General features: G+C 35.9%; 1 pseudogene; it reads left to right on the top strand.

Moving 5' to 3' along the window:
• Positions 1-233: 233 nt before the first annotated feature.
• LOC118619612 lies at positions 234-21,722 on the top strand (annotated as a pseudogene).
• Positions 21,723-22,055: the final 333 nt, after the last annotated feature.

The following is a 22,055-nucleotide window of genomic DNA, read 5'->3' as shown; positions in this document are numbered from 1 at the left end:
CAGCATTCCACCATCTGTTTTGTTCACCATCGTATCTCCAGAAAATATAATAGATTTTAACACACAGTGAGCCTTCAATGTGTACCAAACTAATGAATAAATAATTGAGCCATCACACTAGAAAATGGCACGTGAATTATTCTCTTTAGAGATCCTTTCTTAACTGCATAATGGAGGCATCCCTATGCCATCATATAACCTTAGCCTAGTTTTAGTGTTCATGGCACTGAACAATGTTTAACGGTTCTTCATGTTTGCCATCTGTTTATGCCATAACATATACACTCTTTTCTGTCACCCCCTCTTCACTGTTCAGTCCACAGCACCTAGAACAGTGCTTGGCGAAGGATAACTTGTGGCCACCGAGCAAACAGACAGTAAAGGGCTTGAAAGCCCAAATGTTTCAGGTAAGCTAAAAGGGTCTACTGGAATTTCTGCAGCAATGGGAGGGCACATGTCCAGAATTGGGCCTCAGAGAAAGTACATTGGCAATATGCAGTGCTAATTGGCGAAGAGAAGATCCTGGTGCAAAGAAAATAGTAAGGAAATTAGATTTTTTCCCCAGTATGATGTGGCTACTACTGCTGTAATTTCTATTTTGTTTTATGATCCATTAACTGTTTAGACTATAAATAGTTTTTAAGTTAAAGAAAATCTACCGTTTAAGACCTGATAAGTACAATTCTCTCTCTCTATGTGTGTGTGTGTGTGTGGGTTTCCCAACGAAGCTATTAGTTGTATGTGAGTGTGTGGGTGTGAGTATATGTGTGTTACAATGTCTTATTTGGTTGCTTAAGGCGTTCAACATGTCTATATAAAAATGAAGTCAACTATTAACCAAAGGACCTTAGCATTTTAACCCAGACAATATAAAGAGTCTTGGAATTCAGAATTTGCTGTAATTATTGTAGTAAAAAAAAATAGTGAAGGCTATTTAAAAGCTCTCTGTCTTGACATAGTATGTCCTTGTGTTCCAGAAACATAATGGGGGATAATAATAATAGTGATTATGATAATGATAACCTCATCAAAATCACACAAGTATGTTTAAAAAGCCTAAAATGAGTTTCCTGCAGAGGTGATAAAAAGGGTGTTTTGAGGCCAAGTTGAGAATTGGATTTCTACATACTCCAATTAACTTCACACAGAGGGAAAAAATGTAGTTATTTCACAATTTCATGCCGTACTCTCAATCCTGTGTAGCAACCACAACAAATCAACAATATAATTGAGCACCTAATGTGTTGATGATTGAAAACTATTTGCAAGTATATGTCCCTAGCCAAATAGTAAACTGGATAAAGTGTGGATGAGTTAGTGCAAACATCACAACTACTGGCACATGTTGGAAATAAAGTCATTCAAAGCAAAATCATCTGTTTGGATATTCAAGAGCTAGGCATTATTTATATCTCTTGCTCTTTTAGAACCTCTCTATATTAACTTGTAATAAATAGTAAAGAAAATTTAATTTATTCTTATATTCTTTTTTTTATTAATTAATTTTTGTTACAGATGTTTCTCCTTTTTTCCCCACTGATTCCCCCCTCCCCCTCACTCCCTGCCCTGTCCCCAGTTTGTTGTCCATGTCCACTGTTCATGCACACATGCATATAAGTTCTGTGGTTTATCTCTCCACCACCACCCCCTCTTCTGGGGATTATCGATCTGTACGCCACTTACACGTCTCTGGGACTACCCCATTTCTCAGACTGTTATGTTCATTATAGTCCACAAATAAGTGATATCATATGATACTTGTCTTTCTCTGTTTGGCTTGTTTCACTTAGAATGATATATTATTTTTTATTATATAGCTCTCAAACCTTTCCTTCAATTCTGTAGTAACTATTTAAAAGACAGATCTGATTATGACTTCTCTGTTTATAATCTGTTAATAACTACCCAGAATTTATAGAAAAAGGTTAACCTTCTGAACCTAGCACATAAGTTCCTCCATTGCTGCTGTCTTGCCCAAGTCTCTAGCCAACGTTCTCAGCTTTACACTTAGCAATGTATTAACACCAATACTTGGTGCAAAATATAAATCACCATTTTACTGTGACTGTGTCGCTCAACTAGTTGTAATATTTGATATACTTGAATGTGGGAGACTGTTTTGCATGGCATCCATTTTGCAAAAATCTGCTCTGCCATCTCCTGCCCCAAGGCAGGATACCTCTGTATACAATGTTTCTGCATTCCTTTAAGTAACCATTTACTCAGCCAGTTATGCTCTGTTTATCTTTTGTTCCACCCAGGATATTTATGTGATATTTACCTGAAATTGCTTCAGGGTGGTTACCACAAACTTATCGCTTGGCAACAAATGTTCTTGTTTTTCTGCTTCTTGCCATATATAGTGTGGATCTCCCCAGAATAAAGGAGACTTGATCAGAGCCCTGTCTTGTCCCTCCTCATCCTCACTCCCCCTCTAGAGTCCTCATTGCTCGACCTGCGGGACGGGTCACTTGAACTTTCTAAAAATGTTAGTAAATTATTTAATGAAGTATAATACATATATACACTTCATAAATCATTTATGTAAGGTTAATAAAAATTTCTATATATTGAGTTATACCCATGTAATTACCACATGAAGATATCAAGGTATAGAATACTTCTAGCTCCACAGAAGCCTCATTCTGGCCCACCCTGTCACAGTCACCAATTCCTATTACAAGTCATTTACCAAAGTTTGACTTCGCTGTATTTAAATGACCTAATAACATATTCAGTCTTTTATGTTTCAAATATTTCTTTCAAGTTTGGATTTGTGAGATTCATTCAATGGTCTCCCAAGTAAAAGTACTTTATTACTCTACAGAGGTAGGTAGAATTCTCTTATATGAATAAACCATAATTTGCTTTCATATTATTTGCTTCATGATTATTCGGTTTTCAGTCTGTAGCTATTGAGAATAACTTTATTATTTTATTATTTCAGGTCTGAGATTTAATTTTTAATCCATTTCAAGATATTTTTTGTGAGTGATAAAAGATAGGGATCAAATATCATTCTTTCACAAGTGAATACCCAGTTTCTGCAGCACCATTTATAGAAAAGACTGCTCCTAGAGAGCACTGACCATCGAGGTTTGGAAGTGGACCTCGATGCTTTGCTTCTTCTCTGAGTTTTGATTTCACCAGGAGAGGAATGAGGCAGTCAGAACCCTTATGGACTACTATTTGATGAGGTAGGCAGTGAAGAAATAATACCTCCTTATTACCCAGAAATACCCTGAAGCTACGAGTGATAGAAAGTGAGTGGCAGTTCCCTTGCAGGGCAGTGATTGCCTAGTGTTAACAAGTGGAAATGAAGGTGTGTTCAAAATGCAAAGCTGACCTGTTCCCAAGGCCTAGAGCAGAGACAGCTCAGGTGACGGAGGGCACCATACTATTTCCTGCAACTTCCCTGAGCACAGCTTTCTCCACAGGCAATGCACAAAGGCTCGCTTTCTTCTTCACTCCCCATCCTAAACACAAAGGCAAAACATTATAATCATCTTCACCTTCACACGGGAAGAACAAGTTCTTTGGCTCCCTGCTCACTCTAGTTAAATACCAAAAGTTGTGAGATACTCTTAGTACAATGGTTTCTACAGATATCTTCAGAGAACCTGAAAGGAAAAAAAAAAACAAAAAAAACTTTTTCTTTTAAAAAATAAGTTAAAAATATAAAATTTGTTGCATGATTTCTATTACATTTTGTGTAATGAGGGAAGGAGTGTGTATTTCCGTTTAATGCTAAACGGAAATGCTATTAAATTGGGAATTGTCAGAGAAAAATAAATAAAAATATAAAATTTGAGTTTAAAGTGGAGTTAAAATTAATGCATCTTAGAGATATTTTGTTATTTCAACTCCATAAAACACAAAAGTTAAAGAAACATCAATAAAGTTAAAGAAACTATGAAATTATTTGATTTTTATAATCCTAAATGGTTACTTTAAGTATGCCTTTCTCTTTCTTGTAAATTACCTTGCGCAGAGCTCTTTATAAAATAATGTGTCATCCATCAGTAGATGAATGGATAAAAAAGCAGTGGTACATATACATAATGGAGTACTACCCAGCTATAAGAAAGAAAGATCTCTTATCCTTTGAGACAACATGGAGGAACCTGGAAAGATTATCCTAAGCGAAACAAGCCAAACAGAGAAAGACAAGTATCATATGATCTCCCTTATTTGTGGAATATAATGAACATAACAGTCTGAGGAATGAGGTAGTCCAAGAGATGTGGAAGTGGGGTACAGACTGACAATCCCCAGAAGAGGGGGTAGTAGGAGAGAGATAAACCACAGCTTATATGCATGTATGCATGTGTGCATGAACAATGGACATGGACAACAAAGGTGGGGATAGGGCGGGGAGGGAAGGAGAGGGGGCAATCAGTGGGGGAAAAGGAGAAATATCTGTAACAAAAATAAGTAAATAAATAAATAAATAAATAAATAAATAAATAAATAAATAAAATGACGTGCCATTTACTACAGTTCTGTATTGGTGTTCTACTCTGTTACTGAATATCTTCCAATAAGGTTAGACGAATTACTGGGTACAAATGCAGCTTAACGTTTTTTCTTCCTGCTGACACAAAGGTAAAATGTCTGAGAAACCTTTGCTTGGGTGGATTGAGTTTTCTTCTTGTTCCAAGTGAAACTTGGTACCAATTTTTCCTGGGATGCTCCCAGTTCTTGGAAAAGGCTTCAGAAGCTCATGGCGTTCATCCTGACATCTTCAGGCTACAGCTGAGCAAGTGATGGATTAGCTACAAGGATGTTTGCATGAGATAGCAGCTCCTCTACCCAGTGGCACCGTGGGTGGTAACAAAGGGATTTCCCAGCAGAACTTGTTGGTTTTCTTTAATTTGCAAAAATTATTTAGGAAAAGCAGTAGTTAGCTGAGATTGATCTCTTAGCTTGGCACTGAGCTGACAGATTGATTTTTATTAATAGACTGTCATGCACTAGGATGTTTAATTATATAAGATTCAATTGCTTTTGACATCTCTTGGGTTAGCGTCTCTTTTGACCAGATCATTTTATAGTATTCAGATTAGATTTTTACATGGTGATTTCATACATCCCATTGCATACCAGGTAGCTGTTTCTTACTTGGATATATCAACATCTTGAAATGATCAACTTTTTATGAATTCTATTTGAGAGGAAACAGGAGAAATAATGAATTAAAAACCAGTACAGTCATGTGCCACATATTGACATTTAAGTCAATGGACTACATGTAGATTGGTGAGCTCATAAAATTGCAATAAACCTCTGAGCTGAAAGTAGATCAGAAACTTCCCAGGAGCTCTGAGAAGCTGGAAAGTGGTGGTGGGACGTGATCACTGGTGGGGATCCCTGTGCAGGGCCAGCACCAGCAAAAGGCCACTCCCGGAGGACAGAGCCTCCCTCGCTGCCTCGGTGGTTGAGAAGGGGAGAAGTGGCAGGTGTGTTCACAGGGAAGCGAGGCCCACGCTGAGGCCAAGCATCTGGGTGAGCTGTGGGGCAGAGGGAGGTGCCAATGCTACAGAGAAAACCCTTTGAGAAACAGAAGCCTCCAGTGGACCTCCATTCCCACCAAGAAGTTTCTTTTTTATCCTTACCCGAGAACATTTTTGCATTTATCTTCAAGTAGAGCGGGAAGGAGAGAGGCGGGAAGAGAGAAAGACACACACATCAACTGCCTGCCACCCACACAACCCCAGCCATGGCCGGGGACAAACTGCAACCGAGGTACGTGCCCTTAGTAGGATCCGAACCCGGGACACTCTGGTCCGCGGGTGATGATCTAACTGCTGAGCAAAACCGGCCAGGGCACAAAAAAGTTTTCCGCTTAAAGTCACCAACGAGATTTTTTGCCACTGTTGGTGATGTGTTTGAATGAACCATTCTGTGCAGCAGTCTTGTGTGGAGTTGTGCTGTGGCCTGCAGACCTGGACTGACCTATCAGGAAGGACTTGAGTCAGAATAAAACACAAGTCAGAATCTTCAGAGTTTTCCAGAAGCACTAAATAGTCCAGTTTTATACTTGACCAACTTTACCCATCGTTCACACTTATCTGACATTTGTGATGATAGTTTTGCCAAAGATCTACACTTTGTGGAAGAAACTGTGATAATCATTAAGAACAATGGTGCAAGGTTACAGTGTAGGATTTTGGAAGTCAAGATCCCTCATGGAAGTCAAAATCTATCATGGAAGTCAAAACCCAACACATCTAAATGGTTTTGCTAAAGGACAGGCCAGCAGTGTAGTTGGAGAAATTATCATTAGTGATAGTGATGATTCAGAAACACAAAATAGTTCTTTTCAAAATGAGAAGAAAAGGGATGCAAGTGATCCCTCATTGTTTAAGTAAAAGGTACAGCCCACTAACAAATAATTGTATGAGTGTGCTATTACTAAAGCCACACAAATCAGCTGGAGAAAACACCTATTTTTTCATGATAAACTAAAGCTTCTTCTAAGCAACACTGAACTACAAGATGGAGTCCTTAAAATTAAGGCATCATCACTTTCAACATGTAAAATAGCAGACCAAGATTTTTCTTATTTTTTTCCCTGATGATCCACCCACCTAATCTTCAGTCCTGCTAAAAGAGAAGAGGGAGACCTCCCAAAAGAGTATCTATTACTCAGGAGGATAGCATTGCTAATAAACAGACTATTGTAAGTAATAGAAATAAAGCTACTAAAGAAAGAGACAAACTTTAGAAACAGGAAGAAATGAAGTCACTGGCTTTCTAAAACTAAATTCAAGAGAGAGAGAAAAAGAGATACTCTAGAAGCAAAGAAAATGAAAAGGAAGATAAAGAGAAAAAGAAGGAAGAATTGAAGAAAATTGTTGAACAAGAGTGACTGGAGAAAAAAAAAGAAAAAGGCTTAAAATAGAAAGAGAAAAGTTATATGAAAAAAAGCAAAAATATATGGAACACTTAAAATAGTTGAGTAAACCTAGAGAAGATATGGAATGTGATGACCTTAAGAAATTTTCAGAACCAAATCCAGTGAAGTCTTTGGTGATGCGCTGATGGTTTTGGAGTTCCTCAACGCATCTGGGGAACTTCTTGACCTTCAAGATGAATTTCCTGAGGGAGTAATCCTAGAAGGAAGTGCTAGAGGAAGCTCTTGTAGGTAGGAAAAGACATTGAAGGCCCACTATGTGAATTGTTTTTTTTTTCCTTCCTGACTGCCATCTTCCAGGCAATAGCTGAAGAAGAAGAGAAAGTAGCCAAAGAGCAGATAGCGGATGCTGACACCAAAGATTTAATAGAGGCATTGGATAAAGATACAGACCCCACAAAACATGCACTGTCTGCAGTTGTATCTTTGGCAGCTGCGTGGCCACGGTTTACCAGGGCTGCCGTTTGCAGACCTTGGATCTTGTGATAGCTGCACTCTTTTCTGAAATCCTCAGTCTGCACAGCTTAGCTTCAGGTGCTGATGTAACATCAGTTAAATGCAAAGTACAGATATGAACAATGAGGAGGATTTGATGCTACAGACAATGCCTGTAAAGAGCTTCTTTTAAGCAATCCCCGTCTAACAAACTGGCAAGCACTTCAGTGTATGATTTGACACCAGGAGAAAACATGAAGATACTTTATGCTCTCTGTGGGAAACTGCAGACCCTAGTTTTTACTACGGGTTTTATTAAAGATTACATTAATATATTATGGGAGGCAAAGCAGGAGTTCTGAGAGTTAAAAACAGAACAACATTGTAAAGAGAGGGAAGAAGCAGCTGCTCGAATTTGTAAGAAGAAGGCAGAAAAACTTAAGGAGCAATAATAACACATGAAAGAGAAACATGAGAAACTGAAGGAAGATAAAGAAATTCAGCTGCAGATATGTCTATTGGGGAGGAAGAAGAAATGATTTTGAAACTAGCACCAAGAAATAGAGCAAAAGGAACTAGATCAAGATACTGTCACCGAAGATGAAATGAGACAGGATCACATAAAAGAGGCAAAAGGGAGAAAGGGGGACAAAATGAATTTAAAGAATTTATCAGGCCAGAAGAGATCAACTGTTTAACAAGAGAGCCTCTCACTGCTAATGAGGAAGGAGTTTTAAAACAGGAACCCCAATGAAGAAAGAAGGAGCTCTTAGAAAAAGCCCCAGTGCCAGAGCATGCAACACTATCTTTCCCTTGGGCTGTGAGCACATGTACAAGCAATATTGGATTCTAAAACTCCCACAAAGGTGCCTTTGTCCATGCACAGCTGCCAAATTACTGTTACTGAGAAGGGATACAGGTGAGAAACCCTCTATACTGCCATCTTGCCAATGTTACTGCATGAATACTTTTGTTTTAATGCAATCCAATGTATCCATCTTTTTCTTTGTTGCTAGTGTCATATGTGTATGTGAGTGTGTGTGTACATCTGTATGTTTTTTCTGAATGCTTTTAAGATTTTCTCTTTGTCTTCTGTCTTCAGAAGTTTTTCTATGATATGCCTTGGTTTGTTTCTGTCAGAATTTATTTTGGTTGTGTTTCATAAGATTTCCTTTATTCATGACTTAATGACTTGAGATTGTTTTGGAAAAAATATTGGCCATTGCTACATTAAATCTTTTCTTCTGGAACTTGAATATACATATAAAGTAACTATTCCTATATTCTTATCCATATTTTTCATTTTGTTAGTTGTTAAACTGTAGCCTGAATATTTTCTATGGACCCATCTTCTAGTCATTAATTCTAGTACTCTCATCTGCTATGTTAAACTTCTACACTGAGCAGAGTCCTTGGGATCTTAATATCTTCTATTGAATTTTTCTGCTGTAGAATTTTTATTTATTTTTTATTTATTTATTTTTTTAATCCTCAACCGAGGACATTTTTCCATTTTTTGTTCAGACAGAGCGGGAGGGAGAGAGAGGAAGAGAGAGAGAGAGAGAGAAACATCGATGTGAAGGGACACATCGAGTGGCTGCCACCCGCATGACCAACCAGGGCCGGGGACAAACTGCAACTGAGGTATGTGCCCTTAGCGGGAACCGAACCCAGGTCTCTCTGTACCGCAGGCCGATGCTCCAACCGCTGAGCCAAACCGGCCAGGGCTGCTGTAGAATTTTTAATCTTAATTCTAAAGTGATTCTAGCTCTGTGGAGAAAGTTTTAATATTGCCATTTATTTTCTTAAATATCACTATTATGTTCACTTTTAGCTATAAGGCAGATAACAGCAAATATTGGGTTGCCTACATATTGGCTACTATTCGGTACTTTTCTCTTGATTATATTTATTGAAATGCTTGCGATTTTTTATTTAAAGATGGACAACTATAAAATATTGTAGAAACTTTGAATAATGTATCTTTTCCCAGAGCAAGTTAACTCTGTCTTCTCTTTGAATGCCTGAAGGGGAAATCTCATTAACCTCAAACAGGATTGAACTGTCTTGAGTATAGGTTATAGTTTTTGAGAGACTGGGTCTTTTTGGTTTACTTGTTCAGGATCCCAGTTGAAAACCTGAATGTTTGTAGGGCTCTCCTTCTTGTCAGGGCCTCAACTCAATTTATGTATCCTCGACACCTTGGGTTATTTGAAAGAAACAAAAGGAATTATTAAGGTATACTAAAACAACAGTGAGCTAACAAATTTGATACCTTAGATGAAATTGAAAAATTCCTAGGAAGACACAAACTACCAAAATTGACACAGGAAGAAATATAAAAACTAGAAACCTAAGTGGAAAACCTAAATAAATCTATAATAAATAGATTCAGTTACCAGTCTCCAAGCTGTATCCCCATGAAACACACATAAAATTATAGGCTTCCCTGAGCTCTATGTTCACTGTGCTCTACTAACACTTAAAGAATTAATATCAGTCCTTCAAAAGCTTTTCAAAAAAATAAGAGTGGGAAAACTTCCCCACTTACTTTATGAGACTAGTACTACCCTGATTCTCTTATAAAAAAAGGACACCACACAAAAACTATAGACTGATATGACTTATGACTATAGATATAAAAATCCTCAACAAAATACTAGCAACCGGAATTAAATAAGGCATAAGTATTAAAGAGGAAGATCTCAAACTATTTTTATTTTCAACAGATATGATTTTATAAATATCAAATTCAAGTACATCAACTAAAATATCCATTGGAAACAAAATGAGAATTAAGTTTGTTAACTGGCTATAAGATTTATGTGTTTAAATCCATACGTTAAGTTTCTAAAAATATTACTGATTTGGAATACGTGATAAATAAATGATATTTACATTGTTAACAATATGGCCTCAGAATAAACCAAAAAAAATGTTCAAAACCCATGTTAGAAAAAATTTAAAACTCTACTTAAGTACATTAAAGGCAACTTAAGAAAATGGAAAGGCAAGTTTTTCTTACATAGAAAGACAAATATTATTATGTCAGTTATTTATAAAGCAATCAATAAATTTATTTTCACCTCCAATCAATGAGCCAAAAGGTAATTTTACCTTGACAAAATGATTATAAAGTGGTTCTAGAATAACACACTCACACATTTAAAAATGCAAAAGATACTCTAAAAAACTCTGGTAATGAGTATGGAAATAAGGAGGATATTGTAGTCCTACCTATTATTAAATTATATGAAATACAATGTCACTATATAAAGAAGGCTGGTACTAGAAAACTAGGCAGATTTAGGTACAGCTCAAAATTACAATGCTATTTAGCTATAAGTGGTTGTATTTCATTCTAAAAGAAAATTCGATCACCATTCAATAAATTATTTTGGGAGAACTACCCAGCTTCTTGTAAATTAATAATATAAGGGCATATTCCTAACAACCTTTTAGAATTAAATTATAGATGTTTTAAATAAAACATATGGGTGAAACTAATATTAAGTTGGGGAAAGAGTTTCTCAGTGTAGTTGTACACCCAAGTCAAAAAAAAACTGGTGTTAAATAATTTGATTCAATTACAGACACATTTGCTGGTAGAATGCAAATATTACAACCTTCTGCATATAAATGTAACCCTCTCCTTCATAACTGAAATTTTGTATATCCTTTGCTTCTGATGTTCCACTTAGGGGAATTTTCCACATTCATACATTAGCATTAGGTGCAAAGGTTGTGGACAAGATTGCTCATGAAAATAACAAAATTTTAAATAAATCATAACATTATTCAATATAAAAATGCTTTCACGAAATGGAATATTACACTATCATCAAAGCAAATGATATAGAACTATGGGTACAGCCAAGAGAGTACTGCAGATAGTTTTAAAGGAGTGAAATATAGCGAGTTGTCTAAAAGTGTGTGATAGAGATTGCAAACATATCCTCACATGATTATTTATGAATATACATAAAAATTATACTCCATAACAATAGTAACAACAATTTCAGGAAAGTTTCTGTCTTCTGCTCTTGCTCTAACACTATTGTGACAATTACTACATTTTTATGTAATAATTTTTTACAGTAAATAATTTTCAAACCAAATTTGTGCTTTTAAAAAGTTGTCTTGATTATTCTTTACATATTATTTGTTAATTTTATAACTGAGTTTTGAGGTTCCATGAAACTCTGATTGATGGAATTTTTAAACATATTAATTTGGATTTATAGAGTGATGTAAAGGAATTGATATGTAGAACTGACGCTTTTATCCCCACAATAGCATAACTCTAGACTTTAAGATTCCTTTTGTCTTTCAATAAACATTTAATTGTCTCCATAAAATGCTCACATCACGTATTTTGTTTTTTAGCTCTGACTCTGAAATTGGTGGCTGTGGAACAATAAGCCTGTCTGTAGGTTTTTTTCTTTTTAAAATGTATCTTTATTGTTGAAAGCATTACAGATGTCTCCCCTTATTTTTCCCCATAGACCCCTGCCTCTACCTGCCTCCCAAGTCCCCCCAGACCTTCACCACACTATTGTTTGTGCCCATAGGTTATGCATGCATGCATAAAAGTTCTTCAGTTGATCTCTTCTTGCCCACCCCCCACCCCACCACCCCATCCCTGAAATACATCAGTCTGTTCCATGCTTCCATGACTCTGGATCTATTGGGTTTATCAGTTTATTTTGTTCACTAGATTCCACATATAAGTGAGATCATATGATACTTGTCTTTCTCTGACTGGCTTATTTCACTTGGCATAATACTCACCAAGTCTCTCCATGCTGTCTCAAAGGGTAAGAGATCCTTTTTTTTTTTTTTTTTTTTACAGCTGCATAGTACTCCATTGTATAAATGTACCACACCTTTTTTATCCACTCATCTACTCATGGGCACTTGGGATATTTCCATATCTTAGCTATTGTAAATAGCGCTGCTATGAACATAGGGGTGCATATATTCCTTCTGATTAGTGCTTTGGGATTCTTAGGATATATTGGAATAACCAGGTCAAATGACCATTTTTAATTTTTTTTTTGAAACTCCATACTGTTTTCCATAGTGGCTGCCCCAATCTGCAATCCCACCAACAGTGTTTTAGGATTTCCTTTTCTCCACATCCTTGCCAGCACTTCTTTTTAGACCTGTTGATTGTAGGCATTCTGGCAAGTGTGAGATGATACTTCATTGTCATTGTAATTGACATCTCTCTGATGATTAGTGTCTGAGCATTTTATCATATGTCTCTTGGAAAGCTGTATTCCTCTTTGGCAAAGTGTCTATATAGGTCCTTTGCTCATTTTTTTAATTGGGTTGTTTTTCTTACTATTGTTAGTAAATGGGACTTTTTTTTAGTTTTTTTTTTTTTTCTGGGGTTTCATTATTGATGTATAAACATACCATTGATTTCTGGATATTGATTTTATATCCTGCTACTTTTCCAAATTCATTAATTAAATATAATAGTTTTTTGGTGGAGTCTTAGGGGTTTTCTATGTATAATATCATGTCATCTGCAAATAATGACATATTATACCTCCCCCTTTCCAATTTGGATGCCTTTTATTTTATCTTCTCATCTGATCACTGTGGCTAAGACTTCCAGTACTATGTTGATTAAAGGAAGTGAAAACAGAGATCCCTGTCTTGTCCCTCTTCTTAAGGGAAATGCTCTTAGTTTTTACCCGTTGAGTATGATGCTGGCTGATTTTAAGATTCCTTTTGTCTTTCTGTAAACATTCTTGGATTGTCTCCAAAAAGGCTTGCATCACTTTTTAATAAAATTTTTAATTTACATTTTGTAAATATATTAAATACATTAATTAGGTTTGTTGCTATATTGACATGCATCATTTTTTAAAGTTTTAATTGGTTGTATAGAAACAATCAGATTTTTGTGTTGATCATGTATATAACAATCTTGTTGAATTTTATTTCTTATATGTATTTTAAAGATGTTGATTCACTTAGCTTATGTTTATAAAAAATATATTTTATTTTGTGGTCTTTGTTTTAGGCGTTAGTACTGTGCCTTAAATAATTTTAAAATCAATTTTTTTCTCTGCTCTAAAATAGTTTGTAGAAGATGGTAATTATCTTTTCCTTGAAAATTTTATAAAAATATCTGAGCTTTTGGTAATTTTATGTGTGTGTGTTTTAATGATATTTCAAATTTGCTTGTAATGTATTTTTTTCTTTTCTTTCTTTATTTTTTCATCACCTTTTATCCCTCCTATACCCTTTTTACCTCCATCCACCCTCTTCCAACCACAACAGCCACACTGTGGTGTCTATGAGCTCTTTTTCTTTTCTTTTTGAATTTTCTAGTAATTTTTCCATACTATCATTTTATCTAGGTTTTCAAGTTCAGTTGTTTCATTTACCAGCATTGCTGTCATAATTTTTAGTTATTTTTTACTATTTAATTACTTTGTTTTTTCTTTGTAACTCCTGGTATCTTTTATCTTCCTCAATGATTAAATTGCAAATTTTCTAATTTATTGTTTTTATAAACAACTTTTAATTTTCTTCATAATATTCTGCTCTTTTATCTTTTATTTTATCATTTTTATCCTGTTCATTGGTTTGTTTGTTTTTTTGTATTTTTTTTCTTGTTTCTGAAATAATTTCTAAATTTGACCTTTAGTTCCCTAATTTGTTTTTTAACTGTCTGTAATCTGTTCTTTACCCATTTATTTTGTTTTCATATCAACAATTAAATGTTCATATATTAAGTTTATAATTTGTTTTTGTTTTATAGCATCCTGTTTTAAGTCCAGTGATGAGTCTTTTCATTGTCTCATCTACTCATTTTAAAGTTCTTTAGTGATTTTTCTAATACTTCTAATTTATTTCAATGTAAGATATCTTTATTGTTGTGCCTCTATCATAACATTGGCTTTCCTCAGATTTTCTCTCCTCAATTTCTGTGAAATCTTACCAGCATGTCTTTTGGTAGCTACAGCTGTTTTTTTGTGACTAGTGGGGTGACCACCTGGAATGGCCCACCTCTGAGTGTTCCCATGTGGGAAGGTGCCACCTGTTGGGATGGCCTTGCCTGTGTCAAGCACAGTGCTCACCCCAGCAGCATCACTTAAAAGGCATGCCCCATAGCTTCAGTGTTCTATGAATCCTTCTCCCTTTTCTTCAGGAGTTTGCATGTGTGTCAATAAACTTGATTTTCACATATTTTCTGTCATTTTTCAGGTTACATGTGGGTGAGGGAGATTCAAATATGAATTCACTATCTGGAAATACAAAATTACTATGTTGTTTTTATAATGAAAAGTTTTTTTTAAAGTTCAAAGTGTCTACATAGTACCTGAAATATATTAATTTCTTTGTAAATGTCTGTGGAACTAAATTGAATTGTGTAGTTCCAGACAATTAAATTTAATAAGCACTGATCCTGCCACTTAATCAAATTCATCATTTTCAAAATCAAACAATCCTTTATTATTATTATTATACTTTACTGAATCACAGGGTATGCCACAGGACAACATTTTAGGCACAGCATCTGGGTCTATCACATGCCCTTTACATCAAAATTCTAATGAGCTCTATTCATTATTGCTTTCACAAGTCATCTATCCTTCACAATGAAAAATGTATAACTTTTAATATGTCTTTTTTCATTGATTTCCTCACAAATCATAATTAGGTAAACTAAAACAGACATTTATTCAAGGAAGGTGAGGGGGCTTTTGTCTCTTATAATACTGTTTATGGTATAACCTGAAGTTTTATACATGCTCACACTCAGAAACGCACTTTAACTTGGCAACTTTTTCTGAAGGTTGTACTTGACTTGCCTCTTACTCCATAAGTTCTGTAACAGACTTTGCCCCAAAGGAAAACAATTTTATCTGAAGATATAAAGAATTATTGCTTTTGAGATGAACTCTGAAGTTAGCATAATTTAAAAGTAACATTTCTAACGTATCTGAGCAATTATGTTTTTATTGTATATTGGGCTTTCTCAAAGAAAGGTAGTATTAATATACCTCTCCTGTGTAGAAATTCTCTCCTCTATTTTGAACCATAGAGAATTCATATGGTGAGAAAAATGTAAACCTAGTTTAAGAACCTTGAAATAATATCTTACAGACCTGGTCAAATAGTTCTTCCAGCTCTGAAACTAGTTGCATTGTTTAAGTTTTAGGGCTCATTCTTTCTCTAGGTGCTGTGTATTCTTTAAAATGTAGGCAATACGCCCTGGTCGGTTTGGCTCAGTGGTTACAGTGTCAGCCCATGGATTGAAGGATGTCGGGTTTGATTCTGGTCAAGGGCACATACCTGGGTTGCAGGTTTGATCTCAGGCCCTGGTTGGGGTCATGTGGAAGGCAACCAATCAATGTGTGTTTCTCACATTAATGTTTCTCTCTCTCAATCTCTTCCTATTTTCCACTCTCTCTAAAAATCAATAGAAAAATATCCTTGGGTGAAGATTAACAAAAAATAAAATAAAAATAAAATACAGGCAATAGGCCAATGGCCAATATGCCCACAGAATGAGTTTGAATGCTAGGATACCTTTACAGAAGTATATCTTAGTTAAACATGACAGAGAGCATTTTGGAGAATTGAGTAATACTGCAGTTAAAATTGAAATGAATCATTTTTATTCTCTTTTGTCCCAGATAAACCACATCAGCTTGATGCTGCTGCAATTTTAGATTTATATCCTCTTTCTTTTCCTTTACTTTCATGATTTCTGTGGGGAATTTATTGATTGCAGGAGATGTTTTTTCCTACCATTCAGAAGCTTTTATTCATTTATCTGGTTGGCTTTATTTTGAAATAACTGAGAACATGTTTGTTGGAGTGAAAACTGATGAGCCTAGTGTTATAATATGTGATAAAGGCACCACTGTTTATTTCCAGGGGGTCTTTGCTCCTTTAAATCCCCACTGTCTATAAATGAGCGGGTTTGGGAATTAGGAGGGAATATTTTGCGGGGAAAAAGGTATCTTACTGAAAGCTAGTTTATTTCTAGCTTAGTTTTGGTCGGGTTTGTGAAAGGACATTCAGAACGGATTATCTTGTACTTGATTGTGACTATCACAGGGCATTGCAGTTTTGAAATCCATTTGAGGAAAAGAGGCGTCTTTTTCCTGCCTGAATCTCGGGTTCAGGCTTAATCGTCCGATCATGTCATGAATAGCCGGCATGGATAAAACCATCCACATGAATTTCTTCCCTGGCAGGATGTGAAAGGCAGGGTCTGAGAGAAGAGAACTGCCAAGGGGATGAAGTTGAATTCATATTTTATACCTTCCACTAGGATACATATTATGTTGACTGAATATTAACATGTAGAAAGTTAAATCATAAAATTATTGAAGAGAGCATTGTTTTATAACCTTGGAATATAAAAGGTCACTCAGAATGTTAAAATTTGATGCAAGTCATATAAGAAAGTTAACATATTTGGATACCACATGGAAAACTAAAAGACAATTGGCAAATAGGAAAAAAATAGTTATGACATAAATAATGTTTAATTATATATATATATTTAATATGTATATAAAACAACACCTAATAGAAAAAGGAGCAAAGACAACTCATGGAAAGTTAATTTTTAAAAATACAAATGATCTTTTTGAAGTATAAACAAAATCAACCTTACTTAAATAAAAATTCATTCTTATTCTTCAAAACCTAAATAAAAAAGACACGTGTGATATATACAACCAACAGAATTCTACGCTCAATAACCAACATTTGCAGGAGCATTGTGTTGCATAAGTTAGAAACAAAAATGTTCATAGTATGTAATTTTATTTATATTCAGTACTTTATATTAAAAATGAGAAAAATTACTCTATTGATATAAAAGTTATAATAGTGTTTATATCTGGGGAGGTTGGATATTTACTTGAAAATGAGAGTGTGAAAGAGATTTTCGGATACATGTTATGTTTTATGTCTTGATTTGGGTAGTGGTTACACAAGTACATACATATGTAATAATTCATGGAGATGAACACTTATTATATACAAAATAAGCCTCAATGAGATATAATATTTTACCTATTAGATTACCAAAAATAAAACAATATAATGTTGAAGAATATGTCTAGTAATTATATAACCTAATGATAATATATCTAGTTATATATATAATATCATAGATAGATAGATAGATGATAGATAGATAGATGAAAGAAAGAAAGAAAGAAAGAAAGAAAGAAAGAAAGAAAGAAAGAAAGACAGATAGATAGATAGATAGATAGATAATGTGTTATTAGGAAGTGGGGGAAACAGACTAATACATTCATGGTTGGGCAGTAAATTGGTATACTCTCTGCAGAGTGTAATTTAGTATTACAGATCAGTATTACAAAGAGCATAAATTTAAACAAAACATATGAAGCACTTCAAAAACTTCCCAAAGGATGAAAACAATCTAATGTCAATCAGAAGTTTGTCTAAGTAATACATACATGGGATCACAAACCACAAAAATGAGGACACTCTGGATGTACCATCATGGAATAACTTATGAGATAGAAAAAGCAAAACAAAACAAAATGTAAAATACAGTCATACTTCATGCAGTGGGATGAGCTAAGAGACTGTTTGCAGTGGGATGAGCTAAGAGACTGTTTGCTTGTAGATGCATAAACTATTTCCACAAGAGTGCACAAAACGTGGTAAGATTAATTCATTTCCCATAGGGAGAGGGACATACATGACTGAGGGCAAGAATAGGAGCGCAACATTTTTATTTTGTTTTGTTTTTTGTAACTTTACAGTTTTGAATCACATGAGCTCAATATATACTCAAAATATAAGAAAAATATATAAAATTAAAATACTGTTAGGTTTTGGATAGACACGTGTCTGGGGCAGTGGTTGCCTCTGGAGTAAGGTGTAAGAGTGATGGTAGGATAGGGGTGGGAAGGAGACAATTTTTACAGGATGTACATTGATATATTTTGAGATTTGTCTTTATATATATCACATCTATATATTTTCTAGGAATAATCAGTAACAGACATTTTGCAGAACAATGGAGGAAGCAAATGATTTTGGAGAATGATAATGAAGGTGGTAATCTCTGAATGGATTTAAAGGAAGTTCCTGTGAAGTAGTAGATGGGGACCCTGGCATGAGAATGTTCCTTCTCATGAGACACAAGAATGACACAACATGTAGTTCACTTAGAAAATAACGTGGACAGAGAGAAGATGAGGAACTGAAACTCTTTTAGGTCCTGTCTAGCACAAATCATTTTTTAATTGTTTAATAGTAAACAGTTATTAGAAAATAATATCAGACCCTCTGAGAAGCAATTTAGTTGACCATATTTTGAAAAGAATTTTAAATTCAAGGAACAAAATTTTTTTTTTTTTGAAATTTTATTTATTTATTTATTTTTTTGTTACAGATATTTTACCTTTTTACCCCATTGGCACCCCCCACCCCACCCCCACTCCACCCTGTCCCCGGCTTAGTTGTCCATGTCCATTGGTCATGCACACATGCATATAAGTTCTGTGGTTTACCTCTTCCCACCCCCCCACCCCCCCTCCCCTCTTCTGAGGGATGTCAGTCTGTGCCCCACTTCCATGTGTCTGGGTCTACTGTATTCCTCAGACTGTTATGTTCATTATATTCCGTATATAAGTGAGATCATGTGGTATTTGTCCTTCTCTTCTTGGCTTCTTTCACTTAGGATAATACTTTCCAGGTCCCTCCATGTCGTCTCAAAGGATAAGAGATCTTTCTTTCTTACTGCTGCATAGTATTCCATTGTGTATATGTACCACTGCTTTTTTATCCATTCGTCTACTGGTGGACACTTGGGCTGTTTCCAGATCTTAGCTATTGTAAATAGTGCTGCTATGAACATGGGGGTACATATATTCTTCCTGATTGGTGTTTCAGGCTTCCTAGGGTATATTCCCAGCAGTGGGATCACTGGGTCAAATGGAAGTTCAATTTTTAATTTTTTGAGGTAACACCATAGTGTGTTCCACAGTGGTTCCACCAGTCTGCATTCCCACCAGCAGTGTATTAGAGTCCCCTTTTCTCCACACCCTCGCCAACACTTGTTGTTTGATGATTTGTTGATGGCGGCCATTCTGACAGGTGTGAGGTGATACCTCATTGTTGTTTTAATTTGCATCTCTCTGATGATTAGTGATGTTGAGCATTTCTTCATATGTCTCTTGGCCATTTGTATGTCAAGGAACAAAATTTTAATCTTGCCCTGCCGGTGTGGCTCACTAGGTGAACGTTGACCCATGCACCAAGAGGTCGCTGGTTCGATTCCTGGTCAGGACACATGCCCAGGAGTAGGTCCGCTCCCCAGTGGGGGGCGTATAAGAGGTGGCCAATCGATGTTCTCTCTCCCTCTCCCTTCCTGTCTCTCTAAAATAAATAAAGAAAAAATATTGTTAAAAAATATCAATCTTATTTCTTGAAACTAGAATATCCTCAAGATTTTATTGTCACATAACAAAACAAACATGGCCCTCTTCTTATGTCCTCCCAGTTCAAAATGCTGGCACCTCTTAATAGGCAGCTTTCTATTAGATCTACAGGTGCCTCAACTCCTTCAAGCCTCAGGACACCCTTCTTTGTTGTTTTAGCCTTTTTTGTAATATTCAGAAAAGTGGCTAATTTTGCTCACATAGCCGCTCAGTTTCCTGTCATAAGGCCACTTGCCCTGCCCACACAGAGAACCTTGCCCTTCCTGTGCTTGGTACTTCGTGGGGTGGATGCTCGCCACACTTCTTACGGAGAGTCCATGAGGTTTGGGAATTGTCCCCTTGTTCGTGGAATGCTGTTTCCAGGGAGAGCAATGTCTTACCCTCCATCAGGCAGAGCAACGAAAAACAGTTACATGTTGGAGCCTCGAGGTAGGTGTCATGGAGTTAGGACTGGGGCTGGCATTCTGTTTCTCTCTCGCTGAATCTGAACGGATTTCTTTCTCAACTTCTCTAATTTCTCTCTCTCTTTTCTGTTTAGGTCTGCCTGGTCTCAAATAGAGCACACTATGCCTCCTCAGGGTCACTACCATTCATGGTTCAGCCGCTCATAGAAAACTGACCAAATTTGTCAGTGGTCTAATTTATGGCTCTTTGGAGGAAAATAATTTTATACAGAGAAGTCATTAGAAACTTCAGTTTTTTCTTTTATCTTCACCCGAGGACATTTCTTCATTTATCTTCAGATAGAGCAAGAGGGAGAGAGGGAGGAAGAGAGAGAGAAACATTGATGCGAGAGAGACACATTGGCTGCCACCCACACGGGGCTAGGGACAAACTGCAACTGAGGTATGTGCTATTAACGGGAACTGAACCCAAGACTCTGTGGTCTGTGGGCTGATGCTCTAACTGCTGAGCCAAACCAGCCAGGGCAGAAATGATTTTATAATTCAGTCCTTTTCATGTGTCCTTATAGCTGTGACCAACATGGGGGTGGGGGGATGTGACGATGTCTTTGTACAATTATATTAGAAAGGACTATGAGCAAATTAAGATTACTTTGTTATGGCAATACCCTGTATTCTAATATCATTGTACCTTGTTATGATCAAGCTGATTATTTGCTTACATGGAACCAATTCTCACAGGTAATTTATTTGATTTGTAATTTATGTTGTATTCTCTATAAATTTCAGAATTTTGGAAACAACAGCAATAAAGCAACCTTCCAAATACTGTTAGAGAGATATTTTGTTTGGGTGGACTTGACTTGTCTTATAGTCAAGATATCTATGCTTCAAATAAATAAGTGATAAAACATCTCTTCAAACAAAATGAAGTGTTCTTGAGGCTCTGTTCTAGGGCAGCGATTTTCAACTGGTGTTCCACAAGAATTTTTAAAATATGCAATACCTGAATCTTTAGTCAGGGCACTGACCTTTGTTCCCTTAGATTGTCAAATAAAAAATGACAACAGCCAACACATCAATACCATCCAGTATGAATGAATCAAAATTATACATTTTTTCTCGTCAGATCAGCGAAAGACATCTTCATTGGTGAGCTGCAGAATTTTAGTAATTAGTTTGTATGTGCTACGAGATGAAAAGGGCTGAAAATCCCTGTCCTGGGGGACTGTGATGTACAACAAATGTGCACATGTAACTGAGAACAAGCAATACGGATTCTCAAGATCTCTTCCTGACATCACGCCACTGAAAATCCACTAGAATGCAAACTAGATGAATGAAATCTAGCAGTTCTTCTACCTCTTCATATCAGTTAATCTGAGGAATAATTTCAGAGTGAATTTACCAGCTGTTTTACATTCAGAAGGTCTAATGGAAGATGCTTTAGGAAACTACAATATTCACAAGTCCTCCTCCATGATCATGAGGACCAAGTAAGAGAAAATACAGCAAGTGATATTTTAAAGATCAGTAAAGATGGTACTTTTCTTAGGTCTTTTGTGTTTTGAAGGCTTGTATTTTCTTCAGATTGTGGTAACCACACATACACATGGCTACACAGTGAACATGCCGTCAGTATCCATTATAGCACCCTACAGCGGGCAGGATGGCTGAGTAGAAATGTCCCTAAACTATTCTTGCTCAGGGAATATTTAGAATTCTCAAAGAAGAACACTAGTTACCTTTTCATTATAGTCTGCAATTAAGCAGATGGTAATTTTAAGATGAGTCCAGTGAGGTAGCATCAACAGAGAGCTGAAAGACAGTCTC

This window comes from Molossus molossus, unplaced genomic scaffold (assembly GCF_014108415.1).
Source record: "Molossus molossus isolate mMolMol1 unplaced genomic scaffold, mMolMol1.p scaffold_m16_p_7, whole genome shotgun sequence".
NCBI lineage: Eukaryota > Metazoa > Chordata > Mammalia > Chiroptera > Molossidae > Molossus > Molossus molossus.
The sequence above is the reverse complement of the archived record's forward strand: the minus strand, read 5'-3'. Positions and strand labels throughout refer to the sequence as shown.